Source organism: Triturus cristatus, chromosome 4_1 (genome assembly GCF_964204655.1).
Source record: "Triturus cristatus chromosome 4_1, aTriCri1.1, whole genome shotgun sequence".
Classification (NCBI taxonomy): domain Eukaryota; kingdom Metazoa; phylum Chordata; class Amphibia; order Caudata; family Salamandridae; genus Triturus; species Triturus cristatus.
The window spans coordinates 438,890,485-438,909,502 of NC_140585.1; positions in this window are offsets into that span (position 1 = coordinate 438,890,485).

Consider the following 19,018-nt stretch of genomic DNA (forward strand, 5'->3'; position numbering starts at 1 on the left):
CTCACCCCCAGTCAACTGATCTGGGTTTAATCCATCACCGTTCTTTAGCCCACTCTGCCACCCCAGTTCAGACATGGCCATATGCAAATCAGTCTGACCCTGTGCCTCATGGGAACAGTCCAGCCTGAACTGCCAAGCCATGTCTTCCCTGGACCGGAAACAAGCTTCCTAGGACCGGTTTCTGGCATTTCAGCCATCTTCAGCCAGGCTTGCTTGAATCCAGTGGCAAAGTTTGAAAACAGTTTCTTGAAATCAGTTATCAGTCTTTGGCAAAATATTTATACAGCTTTGGGAGACTTCCCTAGCCCTCTTTCTTCTTCTATGGGAAAGTCCCAATCTTTATTCTTCTTCCACTCGAGCCTAGGTTATGTTCTCAAGCAAAAGGACTTAATTACAGTTCAAAGTTCAGTTTACATCCCTCATGAGATCAGAGCCAACTTCATCAATGACACGCTGCAAACGTTCAATACGAAGAAATGCTGCAATCTCCTTAGGCGGTGGCTGATTTCCAAGGGTTGAAAATATGAGATCTTCCAAAATCAAACTCCGTAAGCCACTCAGTCTTGGTGGTTATGGTAAGTAAATGTCAGAATCCCATTAGCCTCTACTCCAGGGACTATCAACTCGATTTCAATTATCAGTATTGTAGCAAGGTAAGTCCACTCTGGAGAGGTGTATCTCTGGCAAAGTACTCTAGCTCTCCTCGATCTCCACATGCTCCCCTCAGGTTGCTTTGACTCATTTTTATTGGACTCAGATGATTCAGATATGGGAGCAAGATACATCTCTTTCTGGTGAAAGTCTCAAGTTTGCCTTTTCTGTCTCACCGGCCATGATTCTATTGTGACCTCAGACTATATACCACTCGCAACGTTACCGTTCCCCTCAGAGTCAATACCTGGGCCTTGTGTAGCTTGACCCCCCCCCTTAGCTCGACTTGGTCAGTATCCAGCCTCTTCAGGAACCCCCACAGCTTGGCTTGTCCTCTCCGGTGGTCTTGCAACCACAGCTGGAGTCACTTCTGGGAGAGGAGCTGTTTCTTCCGAGGGTCCTGAAACTCTGTGGGTGTCTGATGAATGAATCCAGTTCAGCAGCCCTCCACACTTCACAGCAGTGTTCGTCACCAAGATCACCTGGTATGGACCTCACCACCGTGCATCGAGACAGCTCTTCCTTACATGTTTTCGGACCAGGACCCAATCTCCCGGACCCAGGTCATGGTAGAGGTCCTTCGAGGTCATTGCAGTCGCAGCTTCAACTTGGTGAGACACAGAATGAACCACATCAGTCAATCCTTTGCAGTAGTCAAGAACCAAATATTTGGTGATGTTAATAAACGCTGTGGATGGCACGCAGGTAAGCGCATTGCCCTCCCCACGAGGATTTTATGAGGGGATAGCCCAGACCTCCTGTCTGGAATGCTGCACAAAATCATCAAAACCAAAGGTAACGCATCAGGCCAGTTCAGAGATGTCGAGGCACACACTTTTGCTATTCTCATCTTTGAAGTCCCATTAATCTGTTCCACCATTCCTGATGCCTCTGGCCTGTAGCTACAGTGCAGTCTCTAATCAATGTTTAAGGCAGCGCACAACAGATTCATGATCTCACTATGAAAGTGAGTTCCTCTATCCGACTCCAAGGTATTTGGAAACCCGAAGCGCTAGATAAGCTCCCTTAGCAGTATCTTTGGTACTTTGAGGCTATCACACCTTCTGGTCGGATAAGCTTCCACCCACCGTGAAAAGATGCACACAACAACCAGAATGTATCTCAGACCATTACACCAAGGCATCTCGACAAAGTCCAATTGGGTTTGATTGAAAGGACCTCCTGACCTTCCAATGTGACTCAAAGCAACTACAGTTTTCTTTCCAGCAGTCATCGGTTGGCACGTGACACATCGATGGCACACTGCATCAGCAATTACATGGAATATCATGTTGAGCCACGTTTGAATAATCTCACCATTGCATATCTCCCAATGTGAACTGCTCTATGAATCTCTCCCACCAGAGGATTCAGCAAACAATGTGGTAACACTGCTCTACCATCTGTTGAAACCCAAATGTCATCTTTCCTCTTTTCGCATCCTGCTCTGATCCAACCAGCCTGCCCCTGATCTGATGCTTCTCCCTGCAGACACCTGACTTCATCCCAGGTATCTGTGATAACTACCATCATGCTGAGCTCATTTCACTTTGTGCTCTCGCCACAATATTTCCCATTAAAAATACACGCATGGATTTCACAAATCGAGGCGACTTCATCAGCGTATCAATTGCTCACAATCACAAAATCTTCCTCTTTCCCATGTGCAGCACAATTTACGAAAGCCGCTTCTTTTGGTTGCTGAAAGGCTTCTAACAGTTGTCTCACATACTCCTCATTTCTTATGGGAGATCCTGATGACATTAAGAACCCCCTCTGTGACCATACCTGTCCAAAGTCATGAACAACACCGAAACTGTACTGGCTATCGGTCGGTGTAGATGGTGAATTGAATTTGGTCGGAAGCAAGACATGCACGGAGCAATGCGATGATTTCAGCCACTTGCATGGAGTATACTCCCTGTAAACAGGCAGCTTCCAAAAATGGTAAAGACAGCAAATGCTGCTCTCAGGTAACCCTTATTGTCTCTTAAGCATGAACCATCAACAAAAAGGATTTGGTCAGAGTCAGGTTGTGGCTCATCGACAATGTTGGGTCTCGGTTTAGCACAGAGTTCAGTTACATCCAAACGGTCATGGTCCTCACAATTTTCCCCATCATCATTTGGAATAGGCAACAAGGTAGCAGGATTTAACACTAAACACCGCTTCAGGGTTACATTCTCAGCAGCCAATAAGATCTCCTCATACCTTGTCAGCCTATTAATATGTCAGCCTATTATTCGTCAAATGCTGTGTTTTGGGTCTCGTCAACAGAAGCTCAACTGAGTGTGGAACATATACAGTAAGTGTTTGACCATCACAATACTTTCACATCTTTCAATGCTGACACCTATTGCAGCAATGGATCTGAGACATCCTGGCAACGCTGAAGCTACAGGATCTAATGTAGCTGAAAAATAGGCCAATGGTCCACGGACACCCCAATGTGTCTGGGTGAGTACAGATAGAGCACACAGCAGAATAGGAAAAATGCTTTGTTGTAATCAGGCATTCCCAAACATGGAGCGTGACAAAGGCACTCTCTCAGCTCTAAGAAGGCAACCAAGCAATCGTTATCCCAGGGTACCAGATCGCTCACATCTTTATGTGTAAGCTTCTGTAAGGGTTTCGCCTTCGAGGAGAAACTTGGGATCCATTGTCGGCAGTAGCGAATCATTCCTAAAACATCCTGACTTCCTTTTGAGTGGTAGGCACATTCATTTTCATGATCGCCTCAATGCGGTCTGGTGACACCTTTCTTTTGCCTTTCTCAATATGATGACCTAAGTACTGTACTTCTGTTAAGAGGTATTGAAGCTTGCTTGGCGGCACCTTGTGACTGTTCTCAGCTAAATGGTTCAATAAGGCAATGGTATCGTCCCTGCAAGCCTCTTCTGTCTCCTATGAAATTAGGAGATGGTCTGTGTACTGCACGAGCACTGAATTCTGTGGCAGCAACAAGCTCTCGAGGTTCTTTTTCAGAATTTCGTTAAAGATAGATGGACTTTCAATATGCCCTTGAGGGATACGACACCATGTAAAAAACCCAATTCACCAGCCAGAAAGTGAATACAAATTGGATTTCCTCATGCAACGGGATGGAGAAAAATGCTTGCACAGATCAATCACAGTAAACCAAACAGCTTCACAAAGGATCTGAAACAGGACCACGGATGGAGTTAGTACCATGGGGCAACATAGAATAACAATTGCATTAACCTTTTAAAGATCCTGAATTATGCAATATTTGCTGCCCTGCTTCTGTAACCACACGATAGGTGAACTGCATGGCCTCCCTATTATCTCCTTCAGTATCCCCTACAAAATCATGAAATCATTCACAGGTGTAATCCCTGCCACTGTTTCCGGGGTCAGGTTTTATTGGGGCATTTAGCTTGATTTGTATACGGACTGGCTCGAGTCCTCAAATCGGCCCTATCTCTTCTCCTGTGAAGTCCCACACCACTGGAGAGAAGGTGTCTCTCAAATCCAGCAACATGATCTCCACTGTCAGTACAGGAAACATGTCTATGCAGTGGTTTTGATTTGCCAGTTTGAAGGCAATGTAATTATCATTAGTCTGCAGCTCAATGCCCTTTGGTGTACAATAGATGGTAAAGTTCAGATTGCATAAGAGATCATGCCCTAACAAACAGACTGGACTCAAATCGAACACCACAAATTGGTGCTGATCCTGAAAGGTTCCTATTTTCACTGGTACCTCTCCGGTCAACAGGTTTGTCATTCTCTTATTGGCAACTCCTACAACTTGGATCGATTGTCCCGAAAGGGGTAGGTTTGGGACTACTGTAGATCTCACAATAGAATGGGTAGCATCAGTATCAATCAAGACTGTAGTGGGAGGACCACCTACATCTGCTTCCACGTACGGTCCACTCTGGTCTACCTCTGAAACTGCTCCAAGGGTGTAGTCGTCCTCCCCCCTCAGGAACCTTCTTTGTGACAGGTCCTGATCGAGCCCGTCCAATGCTTCCATAAAGGGCATTTGGTGGTAAGCTTGATTATTCGGCTAGACTCTCAAAGGTTGTGGCACTTGCGCTAACTGATTTTGACCTCGCCCATTGTAGGATCTTGGCCTTGTTATGGTGTTTATCCCATCTGGCACTTGCACTAACTCTCCTTCTTGCATCTGATTGCTGGATTTTATTGACACTTGTGCTTCTAATGCCCGATTTTGTGACAAAAATGGCAAGCGGTCGTTTTCTTTAGTGTGACAATGTCTATACCTGTTTTGAGGTCTATAGGAACACCTCTCCCTTTTCCCTGTCAACAGTTATTCAGAATGTTTTGAACCCCACCTTGATTATTTCCCTGATTTTGACCTATTGTTCCCTCATTTGTCTGCGTCTGATCTACTGTTTGTGCATTCCTAATTTGGACCAACATCAACTTGTCTTTAATTCTTTTGTGTTTGGAATCCACCTCTTCACCGCAATACCTGGCATACCGAAAAATGTAATCCACTGATTTGTTTTGCTAGTAGATCAAATGTTGCTGGATCATAAATCTAATCTCTGGTCTCAATCCCATCACAAATTTGGAAACAAACTGTCCCATGTCTTTCGACTCAAGAGTATCTAACCCACTGTATTGCCTGAAGGCTGGCAAAAGGCGTTCGTAATAAGTATGCACTGATTCTTTAGGTTCCTGGGTTGTTTGATTTATTTTAACCCAATCGATATCTTGTGGGGCTATTTTGGACTGCAACCATGTAATCACTTGTTCAAACTTTTTCATAACCAAAGGTGAAGGACTATGAGTTATAGGATCCCTCTCTGGTTCTACTGAAGGTCAATCAATAGCAATTTTACAAATGGACCATAAATCACTAGGGATCACAATGTCAATCAACATGTTCAAATCGATCCACAACACCTTTGAGATCTTTACAAAGCGATCTACTTGCTTGTACAATTCAGCAAGCTTCTCCCTCAACCGAGGAAAATCATACGTGAGCGCAGTTAAATCACCCCTATATCAAGGATCATGCACATACCCTCCACTAGGCCCTTCTCACAGTGGATAAGCCTCAACTCCTGCTGTTCTCCCTCCTGGAGGTGGCGTTTCCCCTGTGTTCTTTCTAATGCCCTTTTCCTTTGACCACCTTTCCTCCCATTTGTCAAGCATACTCTAAGCGTGTATCCCTATGATAAGCTCTTAAATGTGTGTCTTCAACCCTGTTACTCTTTTCTCTTCCAATTCCTGATCAGTGTAGTTCAACCTAAGGTTTTGTTGTAACATTTTGTTTAAGACCGATCTACACCATATTTTTGAGCCAATTCCGTCAATTTCTCATGTGCTCTTCTCGCCTTACGGGTGACATCCTTCACCACAAACAATAGCTTGTCTTACTAATAAACCTCTATCCTCTTGGAAGGCAAGTTCCCACTGATTATTTCATCTACCTCAGACTTCAACCTCACCACATCCAACAACTTTGCCTTTACCTCCGCCTTGATCGTGCCCTGATTTGACGTGCTATTCTGTCCTTCTCTATCACTATTTCAATTTCTCAGCCAATTCTCTAAATTTGTGGTCTCTAGGACATGCTGACTTCCAGAGGTTCCCTGACCTGCACTTGCTTCTGGTGTTCTTCCCATGAGTCCTCTAACCGGAGATCCTCACATCTGAATTTGAGTTTGCTAAGAACACAGATCATATGTTACAAGACCCAATGCGTATCCTCAAAGGGTCTGCAGTTGCTGGCCAAGGGGTTCTAGACTCCACAGACACCAGAGACTGACTGTTTCCATTTGTGGTCCCAATCCCTTCTAAGCCGATCCTCACCTCCAACCCTAACTGTTGCTGACTAGAGTTTCCCACTAAGTTTGGGTCATGTACAGAGACTACAGCTCCGATGGTCACCAGTATCATAAGGACTTCTGATAACCGTAAAGCAGTAATGACTCCACTTGACTCTGAATGTCCTAAAGCAGGTACCCCTGTTCCTTCTACTCCAGTTGAAATCCTTCCCACTACCCCTGCACTAGGGCCTGTCTGTGATGCTGACATTCTTTCCATATTCCCTGCGTTCACCAGTTCTCGCCTTCCTTCCTCTGAATGTGGATTGTAAGGTGGAGGATGCTCTGACAATAACCTATCCAATAAGCTGTCATCCGTATCCCTCTCATCATTTCTCTTTTCACCTCCATTCCGATCCTGAGTATTTCCCTCTTTCACCAGCATCTGATACAACCTATGGTATCTACTCTCCATGTTTTAAGTTGTGCATCCCATCGTGCATCCTGATATGCCTTCATTGCCCTTTTCATCTTTCCGTGAAATCTCTCTCTGTTCTCTGCATGTGCTGCTCGCTTCCATGCATCTAATGCCTCCAACTCGGTTAGAATACACAAAGGCTGCAGAGAAGACATCACTCCCCTCAACTGATACAACACCTGCAATTGAAATGAGCCATAACGTGGAAATGCCAAATCTCCCTCGTTTACAGGAATTTTATGCCAATTTTGAAGCCAAACTATAGTATCGAGTCCTACATTTGTCACCGTATAATGGGCTGGAGTATACTCAGAGTGTGCTTCCTCACCTACTCAAGTAACAACTCCTTGATCTTGAACAAGTCTTGCAATACCCTAAAACATCGCATGATTAGATAAAAATTTCCCCTCAATAGACAATTTTCTCAATCACAGCTTCCTGATGACTACCTCCCAGCGCGGCATTACACCAACGGACCTATCACAGCGCGGCACACTTTGACGTCAACTTTTTCCTCCTCGCAGCAGTTCACCCTCCTTCACAATTTCTCCATCCTCTTTCACTCACGCAATCACAACTTTGTAATTGTCTGCCTTCTGCAAGCTCGATAGAATTCAATCACCCAAGAACATTCACACACAGCAACTCTTAACCTGCACTGGTCACCTGAATCAGTATAGTCCACCCCTGTACACAAGGTTTACTACATAATTCCCACACATCTCATTCATACAAAGTTCCCTGTCTTAGGTGGAACTACCTATGACGTTTCACGACAACTTCTCAAATCTGCAGTCAGACAATCACAATAACTCGGTGTCTTCTACACCATTTAATACATCCAGGGATCTTAGGCCACTTCAGCACCTGAAACTCAAATCTCAATCCGTGGACCATGTCCAGCCCGAAACCACATTTCCTCAACTTTCGCACAACCTGCACCAGACATCACACAATCATATCACTCCCGCAATCTAACACATGACGCATCCCTATTGATACTCACTCCTCCATTCGCCGCTGTTCTCGCCGCACCATCAAACTCCGTCGGTCTCTGCCAAATTCCATCGCTAATTAGGGTCTCCAGGAGTCTAGGTTTTTTCTAGATTTTTCTGGATGCCTCCCCCGCTTCATGTGATAACCATCCTACTCTGCTACCAACTGAAGGAGCGGGGTTCCATGTTCTAAATCTGCTCTGGAAGCTCAGGTCGACTTTTCTTTTGATCAGCATGAAAGCGTAGGGGAAGAGAATTTGTTAGCAGATCAATCATTGCAGTTTCAATTTACTATGACTCTTAAAAATCACAGACTCCCAATAAAATGTTGTTGGTTTATTACAAAGCCAAAAATGACTGGACGTACAAGCACCTCAAAGTGAGAATGTAGAAATATATTGGTACTAATATAAAGCCAAACCTATGGATGGAGTTAAGGTGGTGCAGCATGCACAAGATGATTAGTTCGAGGACAGGAAACAAAAGATTATCGAGTAGACATCTAGATTTCCCTTCATCGGAAGTTTGTGGGTATAAAGCATTAGCCTTTCCCTACGCTACCACTAATGTGACATCCCTACATAGCATTTCCCAAGGCAAGATCAGTTAAGGTATCAGATTATGAATGAATTTCTAAGAAGTCTCTTGACATCAGTTGGTTCAAGTAGCATAAAGCTACAGAGCTCATTCTAAGATGCTCGTTCTCTCAAGGGAAGGCAGAAATACCCAGACATTCTCCCTAGTTACGATACATTAATGCCACAGGTAGTATCCTAGGGTGCTTTGCAAAATCACACAATCCAGTCAGGCCACGTCCTTGTAGATAACTTTCCATTAGGCAGCGATGCTCCCAAGCTTTGGCGTGATGCCCTTGATTCCCAGGCTTGCTCCGATGAGAAAGTACAACAGTTCTCCATTATCAGTATCAACGCTCAATGTATCCTCTTCTCCCGAAGCCTAACTCCTAAAACAAAGACATTATTTGAACTAACTAGGATGATTCTTCCACCTGCAACAGAAAATGTTAGAAAGAACACATCCAACATGCACATGAAATTCAACTATTAAATCTTATGCGATCCCTTGTGCAGAGAAGTTTTACCTAGAGGTTTCCTACAACAGCACTGCTAGATCAGGTCTTCAAGGTGGAGGCCTATACGGCTATCACAGAGTTCTTTGAATTCAATGCTGGCAAGGTGCCAGACGCAGATACACTGTGGGAAGCATTTAAGGTCACCATAAAAGGAGTCTGTATAAGCACACAATGTGGCATACTCAGAGACATACGCCAGCAATTACAAAGTTACAACAAGATATTCAAGGCTTAGAAAGACAACACAAGCAGACACCAGTGCAACAGACGCTAGCAGACATTAGAGGAAAAATGTTGGCATATCAGGAAATGGCCGATTGGGAAATTAAATACTTGTACTGGCGGCAAGAGTCTATGGCTAAGGAAGGAGACCTGGCCGGCAACCTAGCCAATTAACTTAGAACCTCCCAGGGACCCACATATATAGTACGAATAGAAGACGCTCAGGTGAACACACACTATGACACCCCCTCCATTATACAAACCTTCCAAACATTTTACATTGAACTGTATGCATCACGCTCGACCGCTACATCCACGGAAATTGCAGAAAACATGGATGATATAGCACTAGCCTGACTGTCCCTGGGTCAGCAAGAATATCTGACACAGCCTATCACTCCTGAAGAGGTCCAAGAGGCAATTTGCTCGTTACCGAATGGTAAAGCTCCGGGAACGGATGGACTGACCGGATCACTTTATAAAGCATTCAGTGATCTACAGGTGCCGCATCTACTTTAAATGTACTCTGAAGTGTACATTAAAGGCATGCTACCTGCCTCACTGAGAGATGCTCTACTCATTACGCTACTCAAACCAGACAAGTCCCAGGAGCAATGCAGATCCTATCGGCCTCTTTCCCTAATAAACACAGATGCAAAAATATTAGTGAAGATCCTCGCCACTAGCCTGCAGGAATTGCTGCACACATTAATATTACAAGATCAATCAGGGTTTACGCCAGCCAGATCGACAACACATAATCTTTGTACCATATTTGCCCTCTTTCATCAATTGGAGCCCTCAATGTCAGCTGCGGTAGTACTGCTTGACGCAGCTAAAGCCTTTGGCACTATAGAGTGGGTGTTTCTCTTTGGGGTATTACAGCGCATGGGTGTCCCCCAAACATTCATAAAATGGATACGATTGTTATACACTGACCCAAATGCACGGCTTAAAATAAATGGCATGGTGGCATCCCTGCTGAGCATTGACAGAGGCACACAACAGAGATGTCCACTGTCCCCATTACTGTTTATTCTAAAGCTGGAACCTCTAGCATGTAAAATTCTCAAAAGCATAAAGATCGACTCTGAGGTTCAGTCTCAGGCCACTTACTATTTCGATATACGCGGAAGACATGGCTTTGTATGTCCGAGATCCAGCTATTCATCTAGACGCATTGATTAGAGAATACATCCGATTTGAATTCTATGCGGGGCTGTGCATCAACTGGGCAAAGTCGGTTATTATACCGCTAACTCCAGCGACACTACGGTTCCCAACTGAGTTCCCACTAGACTCGACCCAGCCAAATATCTGGGAATCTGGGTACATAGAGATCCAACAATGGTCATCTGACAGAACTAAGGGCAGGCATTAACAAGGTGAGAAGAACAGTTTGCCACATGGATCAAGCTCCCCCTGTCACTTGCAGATAGGATAGCACTCCTAAAGATGGTAATCCTCCCAAGATTTCTCTATTTATTTCTGAATATCCGCATTGTGCTGCCTACACGCCTGCTGAACACTATACGCTCACACAGGATAACACTGGTGTGGGTAGGCAAGCAACCTCGGGTTCAATGGAGGACGTTCACTCTGCCCTATGCCCAAGGGGGCTTCGGGGCCCCAGACATCTATCTTTACTACCTCTGTGCCCAAGCACATTTCGCATACTATTGGAATCACCCCGGCGATTACATACCACATGTGGCGATTGAAGCAGATGATGCATACCCTCTTCCGCTATCTGCTCTTCTACTGCAATGCAGAATGGACATCCCCAAGGCCAAAATCAACACAGTCAAGTGTACAACTTCGGCTTGGCAAAACCTAGGCTCCTGTGCCTGAAAGGCACCAATATATGCACCAGCGCTCCCACTTGCCTACCATTCAGATATATCAGTCACACTTGACAAAGGCGCAATGGCACTATTACGAGAGGCCGGTTGCACAACTATGGGGGATGTATTTCCTGAGGGGACCATTATCACACTAGATGGCTTAACGACCGGGCAGCCCCAAACCCCCATTAGGATATCCACATATGTTCGACTATGGGGTACAATAAAACAATTGTTTGCGTCATTTCTATCAGAGCCAGAAACCCTGGCCCCCCTTCAGGCATTGCTCACCACCACCACTCGAAAACTTCTCATCACCCCACTATATAATGTTGCACTTAGGGACAGAGGGGAGGATGGACAGGGGGCTCTGGAGAGGTGGAATAGGGTCTTAGATAGTCACCTCACATGGGAAGAATTGAACTACTTGTGCACACTTACCGGCAAGCTCAGCTCAAATTGTAATCTCTGTATAATGCACTACAAATACCTCCAGCAAACTTATTACACCCTGACCAAACTATTCCTATATGGGCTCCGGACAGATGCAAACTGCACTGGATGGGGCGCAGAGGAGGAAGATTTTCTTCACCTGGCGTGGACATGCCCGAAAATTAACCAGTACTGGGAAGAGGTCACGAGGGCCCTCACTGATATGATATTGGAAACAGTCCCCCACAGACCACAAATGGGCCTACTAGGGTACACTAAACTATTACAGGGAGCACACAGGAGGTTCGTAGATATAGCACTTTTGCTTGCTAAAAGGAGTGTATCCATGGTCTGGGGACAAGGGTTAACATCCAAATTCACACAATGGCTCAGAGATATGTCACATTGTATGGAAAGCTTAGAGCTCTGTGCGGAAGAACTACCAGTAGCGTCATACCCTAAGGATATTTGGGGTCCACTCATGGCCTACTTACAATCCACACTGGAAGACTCTAGAAATGGCAGTAGCCAAGACACATAGGTGCCGATCACGATCCTGTAAAAACCGAGTACGAACCGTCGGACGGAGCATATTCTCCGTCCGACACGTACCCGGTCGTCAAAATATACCAACATGGAATTACGATTCGCACGGAAACACCATTTCCGTACGAATCGTACAAAACCCCGACCGATGAAAATAAACCTACAAATGCGATCCGGGAAAGCGCCGACGTGACGTCGGGACGCACGCAGCCTGCCATTCACGAACCAGGAATTACGATTCGCACCGACGTCATCCCGCACGGTGAATATTTTCCGGCTGCCAAAAACTGCCGGGAAATCAGGACGACGCGAACAAGGAGTACCTGTACGCGACGGACAGACATGGACCCGAACCTACGTGTCATCCCGGCCCTCATAGCAGTCGACCTCCTCTACAGGTTCCGACGCAGACGCCGCAGAAGGTCAGAACAACAAAGGGAGGGGAGAAAGGGGGGGGGGTGGCAGGACCAGGGCAGGCCACAAAACCCCCACCAAAGTCACACAGCACACATGCCCTGGACATACCTGACCCTCAGGCCCTGGTCACTACGAGGGGGTGGGGGCGTGTCCAGCTAAGCCAGCGACCGCCACAACGGAAGTTCTTGACGACGCGAACCGGCAACACAACCAGACAGGTACGTCCCGTACCCACGCCTTAAGAGCGTGGGTACGAGTCGTACCACGCCCACACCTACGTCACCCCAACAATGGCGGGACGGCTCATACCCACGTGGCAAAGGCCTGGGTACGGGCCGCACAAGCATCACATAGCGTGGGGACGGATATGTACGGACCGTACCCCCACCCCGTATGCATGGAGCGTACCCCCAACCCCAACAGTGTAAGTACGACACGTACCCCCACCCGCGTATGCAAGGAGCGTACCCCCCACCCCAACAGTGTAAGTACGACACGTACCCCCACCCGCGTATGCAAGGAGCGTACCCCCCATGCCAACAGTGTAAGTACGACACGTACCCCCACCCGCGTACGTATGGAGCGTACCCCCCCAACAGTGTAAGTATGACCCGTACCCTCACCCGCGTACATATGGAGCGTACCCCCACCCCAACAGTGTAAGTACGACCCGTACCCCCACCCCAACCTTGTATGTACGACCCGTACCCTCACCCGCAGACGTATGGAGCGTACCCCCCATCCCAACAGTGTAAGTACGACCCGTACCCCCACCCCAACCGTGTATGTACAACCCGTACCCTCACCCGCGTACGTATGGAGCGTACCCCCCACTCCAACAGTGTAAGTATGACCATACCCTCACCCGCGTACGTATGGAGCGTACCCCCACCCCAACAGTGTATGTACGGACCGTACCCCCACCCCAACCGTGTATGTACGACCCGTACCCTCACCCGCGGACGTATGGAGCGTACCCCCACCCCAACAGTGTAAGTACGACACGTACCCCCACCCGCGTATGCAAGGAGCGTACCCCCCATGCCAACAGTGTAAGTACGACACGTACCCCCACCCGCGTACGTATGGAGCGTACCCCCCACCCCAACAGTGTATGTACGGACCGTACCCCCACCCCAACCTTGTATGTACGACCCGTACCCTCACCCGCGTACGTATGGAGCGTACCCCCACCGCAACAGTGTATGTACGGACCGTACCCCCACCCCAACCGTGTATGTACGACCCGTACCCTCACCCGCGGATGTATGGAGCGTACCCCCCACCCCAACAGTGTAAGTACGACCCGTACCCCCACCCCAACCGTGTATGTACGACCCGTACCCTCACCCGCGTACGTATGGAGCGTACCCCCCACCCCAACAGTGTAAGTATGACCCGTACCCTCATCCGCGTACGTATGGAGCGTACCCCCACCCCAACAGTGTAAGTACGACCCGTACCCTCACCCGCATACGTATGGAGCGTACCCCCACCCCAACCGTGTATGTACGGACCGTACCCCCACCTCGTATGCATGGAGCGAACCCACACCCGTGTATGTTCTAAGCGTACATATCTTGAAATAGGAGGGGTGTGTGCAGAGTCCTCCCAGCAGTGCCCAGACGCAGGAGGGGTGGGTGCAGAGTCCTCCCAGCAGTGCCCAGATGCAGGAGGGGTGTGTGCAGAGTCCTCCCAGCAGTGCCCAGAGACAGGAGGGGTGTGTGCCTATCACTCCCAGCAGTGCTCAGAGGCAGGAGGGGTGTGTGCAGAGTCCTCCCAGCAGTGCCCAGAGACAGGAGGGGTGGGTACCTATCACTCCCAGCAGTGCCCAGAGACAGGAGGGGTGGGTGCAGAGTCCTCCCAGCAGTGCCCAGAGTCAGGAGGGGTGGGTGCAGAGTCCTCCCAGCAGTGCCCAGAGACAGGAGGGGTGTGTGCCTATCACTCCCAGCAGTGCCCAGAGGCAGGAGGGGTGTGTGCCTATCACTCCCAGCAGTGCCCAGAGTCAGGAGGGGTGTGTGCAGAGTCCTCCCAGCAGTGCCCAGAGACAGGAGGGGTGTGTGCCTATCACTCCCAGCAGTGCCCAGAGGCAGGAGGGGTGTGTGCCTATCACTCCCAGCAGTGCCCAGAGTCAGGAGGGGTGTGTGCAGAGTCCTCCCAGCAGTGACCAGAGACAGGAGGGGTGGGTGCAGAGTCCTCCCAGCAGTGCCCAGACATATGAGGGGTGGGTGCAGTGTCCTCCCAGCAGTGCCCAGAGACAGGAGGGGTGTGTGCCTATCACTCCCAGCAGTGCCCAGAGGCAGGAGGGGTGTGTGCCTATCACTCCCAGCAGTGCCCAGAGTCAGGAGGGGTGTGTGCAGAGTCCTCCCAGCAGTGCCCAGAGACAGGAGGGGTGTGTGCCTATCACTCCCAGCAGTGCCCAGAGGCAGGAGGGGTGTGTGCCTATCACTCCCAGCAGTGCCCAGAGTCAGGAGGGGTGTGTGCAGAGTCCTCCCAGCAGTGCCCAGAGACAGGAGGGGTGTGTGCCTATCACTCCCAGCAGTGCCCAGAGTCAGGAGGGGTGTGTGCAGAGTCCTCCCAGCAGTGCCCAGAGACAGGAGGGGTGGGTGCAGAGTCCTCCCAGCAGTGCCCAGAGACAGGAGGGGTGGGTGCAGTGTCCTCCCAGCAGTGCCCAGACATATGAGGGGTGGGTGCAGTGTCCTCCCAGCAGTGCCCAGAGACAGGAGGGGTGTGTGCCTATCACTCCCAGCAGTGCCCAGAGGCAGCAGGGGTGTGTGCAGAGTCCTCCCAGCAGTGCCCAGAGACAGGAGGGGTGTGTGCAGAGTCCTCCCAGCAGTGCCCAGACACAGGAGGGGTGGGTGTAGAGTCCTCCCAGCAGTGCCCAGACACAGGAGGGGTGTGTGCAGAGTCCTCCCAGCAGTGCCCAGACACAGGAGGGGTGTGTGCAGAGTCCTCCCAGCAGTGCCCAGAGACAGGATGGGTGTGTGCAGAGTCCTCCCAGCAGTGCCCAGACACAGGAGGGGTGGGTGTAGAGTCCTCCCAGCAGTGCCCAGACACAGGAGGGGTGTGTGCAGAGTCCTCCCAGCAGTGCCCAGAGACAGGAGGGGTGTGTGCAGAGTCCTCCCAGCAGTGCCCAGACACAGGAGGGGTGGGTGTAGAGTCCTCCCAGCAGTGCCCAGAGACAGGAGGGGTGTGTGCAGAGTCCTCCCAGCAGTGCCCAGAGTCAGGAGGGGTGTGTGCCGAACACTCACAGCAGTGCCCATGAAACGCAAAGGGTGGAGTAGCCACAGATACCATGCCCACAAATTTCAATCAGGTGCACAAAGACCCTGCAGTACATGTACCACATGTGTGCGAGGCTGGGAGTATACGCATGCATAGCGCAGAAAAGAAAACATGTACACATGAAGTCATGGCAATAGTCCACATACACAAGTACAATGACTACCAAGAATGCCACGAATGATTCAGGTGGAGACATCGCTCAGCATGCATGTGCAAAGTAGAAGGAGTCCGTCACACACCCAGCTAATGTACACACAGCTCTGCGCTAAATATTGGGAACACCCTGCAGGGAAGATGTCAGGGTACACAGAGGAAGGAATACACCTTTGGACAATTTCACCATGCAGCAACTGCTAACATGAACACAGAAGCCTAGCTAACACCGTGTGATGGCACACAGATCCCAGGGTCCCCCCTATGACCAGCACACTACTACATTTCCCACACAACCAACACATGATCACCACCCAAAATCATGTAGCAGCCCCACCAACACCAATATCAGAAAAGCAGTACTGTTCAAAGGAAACAAAAATGGCTTTAATCAGCAAGATAAAAATTGTATGTTCGTTGAAAGTTCAATATTTACAAAGCCCATAGGGCAGTCCAGAAGTCACAGCTGGATGGGGGACACAGTGGGATGCGTGTCCCCTAGCTTGCCTGCACAGTTACATTCCGTTGTCTTCCACAGGGGTGAGGGCATCATGTGGGGGGGAAGAAACAGGCACCGCAGGGACAGGAGGGTGAAGGGTAGGCGTCGTGGGTGCAGGGATAGAGGACTCCACCACAGGGGGTGGAGCAGGGCCAAACGTGGAGGCCAGGAGCTCGCTGCACACCTCAGCCAGGTCCGCCAGGGAATCCTCTGCACCCAAACGAACCACAGGCCCCAAGGAGGGGGGGGGTCAGAGGGATGGGTCGCAGCGCCACTGGGGGAGGGTGTAGACAGGGGTGGGAATCAACCACCCTGACCGAGGACTTCCTTGACCGCTTGCGTGGTGGCGTCACTGTGGGGCTCAGGGACAGAGCGGCCATGAAGGAGTCTTTGGGGGAGATGTGGCCAGGAGAGCTGAGGGGAGGGGATTTGGAGGGAGTGGATTGGGTGGAATGCGGACTCCCACTCTGGCTGCGTGTCACACGTTTGCCCCCCGACCCAGTGGGTGTGCCTACTTCACCCTGTGTGTGCGTGTCAGGAGGTGTGCGGTGGACCTTCCCTGCTGGTGTGGTGCCTGTGTGTGTTGTGGTGGGCGCATGCTGACGTCTGGGTGTACGTGGGACAGGCATGGGAGTGGGAAGTGTGGATGGGGCAGGGGTAGGGGGTGGGACGAAGCGCTGCAGGAGACCCACTGCTGCAGTCAGTGTTGAGTCTATCGACCTCAGCAAGCTGCGTTGATCAGCCTGCGATGAATGAATGCCCTCCAAGTATGCCTCCATGTTGTTGAGGACCTGGCTGTGGCCATGGAGGACATTAAGGATCGCAGCCTGACCAACCTGCAACTGCCGCTGGATGTCCACAGACTCGGCATTGGCGGCAGCAGTGGAGACAGGGGCAGGGGGTGCGGTGCCTGGCAGGAAGGAGACATGTGGTGACCGGGCACGTTGGGAAGGGACACGAGCAAGTGGGAGGCGGCTGATGGCAATGGAGGGGGCGAGGCGAGATGTAGTGCCACTGTCAGCTGCTGGTGCAGCCGCCGCCCACTCGGAGAGATCATCCTCGGACCCGTCAGCTTCATACTCTGTTGTGCCAGTCGACAGGTCCCCGGCTTCACTCTCCTCCGCCTCAGTCCCACTTGAAGTGCCAGCCCCGATGTCACCGCTGGCACTGGTGCTCGGTCCCTCTGCTCCGTCAGTGCCCATGTCTCCCTCCGTGTCCCCCGACGATGCTGTGGGCAGGGTGAAGAGACAGAAATTAATCATACACCTGTATACATATGTCACATGAGTCCAATCTACATAGGTCACAGTGCATAGCCTGAAACAAAAGAAGAGTTACATCTACAAAACAAGGTACATATGTAGGGCATGCAAGACACAGTTGTTTGACCCACCATGCCACCGAAACACTATGGAGAGCATGACTGTTAGACGGACCGGGAGGGTCGGCCGAGGACAAGGGGAGAGGTCTCCGGGGAGAGCCGTCTCCAGCGATCGTACAGAGGAATAACTTCCCCCCCACAGATATACACCACACAAGGATAAGATTTAGCGTTCTTTATAGGTGATTTCTTAAGGTACGATGAAATGGTACAAGGAGGTCTGGACTCAGGGGTCCCCTCGATTCGAGTCTCTTGGTTTGGGGAAAGGGGGTAGCGGGACAGTCTGGTTACCAGTCTGGTAGCTGAGATGGTATGGTGGATAGCTCACAATCCTCGAGCTCGGTGTTCCAGCTTGGACGGGCCGCGGCAGCGCCAGCAGGTCCCGGTGAAGATGGTCGTTACACGGTCCGCGGCAGCGCCAGCAGGTCCCGGTGAAGATGGTCGTTACACGGTCCGCGGCAGCGCCAGCAGGTCCCGATGAAGGTGGTCGTTACCACGGTCCGCGGCAGCGCCAGCAGGACCCGACGAGGATGGATGTTGCAGAAGGCCGCGGCAGCGCCAGCAGGCAGGACGATAGTTCACAAGGCAGGGCTACGGCAGCGCCAGTAGTCCGTCAAGGCTGAGTTCTCTCGGTGTCTCTCGACTCCAGGATACAACTGCCTTCCTGCTCTGGAGCTGCCCTAGTTATAGGTCTGGCGCCCTTTGATGTCCGGACCCTCGCACTTGGAGGTCGGGGGGTCCGGGATGAGGGAGTCCAGACGCCCAGCAGGGGGTGGAGCCAGCGCCTGGGGGAGCTGGAGGGTGATCGGCACCTGGCGGGGGAGAGCCCTCGACGCTTCTTTCTCCCATTGACCTGCCAAGTGGTCCGTTCACCTCCTGGGTGGATGGTGGTGCCGGGATGTCGGGGCCGGCCAGGCCCAGGGTTAGGGTCGGGCTGAGGCCACGCGGCCTCGTGGCGCAGTGTCCAAGATGGCGGCTGATCCGGCCGGGGGAGCCGGTAGTGGTTCGGCCCCATGATACATGGATGTCCGGGGGCAGGAGTTCCGTTGGGAGACGGGGTGCGGGTTGCCCTTGGGGGTAACACCTGGGAGTCCGGGGTTTGGGCCCTGTCGTGCGGGGAGGGAGCAAGCCCTTCATGTGGCCTGTCCAACATGCGTCCCCCCCAGCTGAAGGCGGGGAGAGTCACCCATCCTCTTGGGGACTCTCCTCGTCGAGGCGGAAAAAGCGTGACAGGCCATCTGCGTTGGCGTGGTCTTG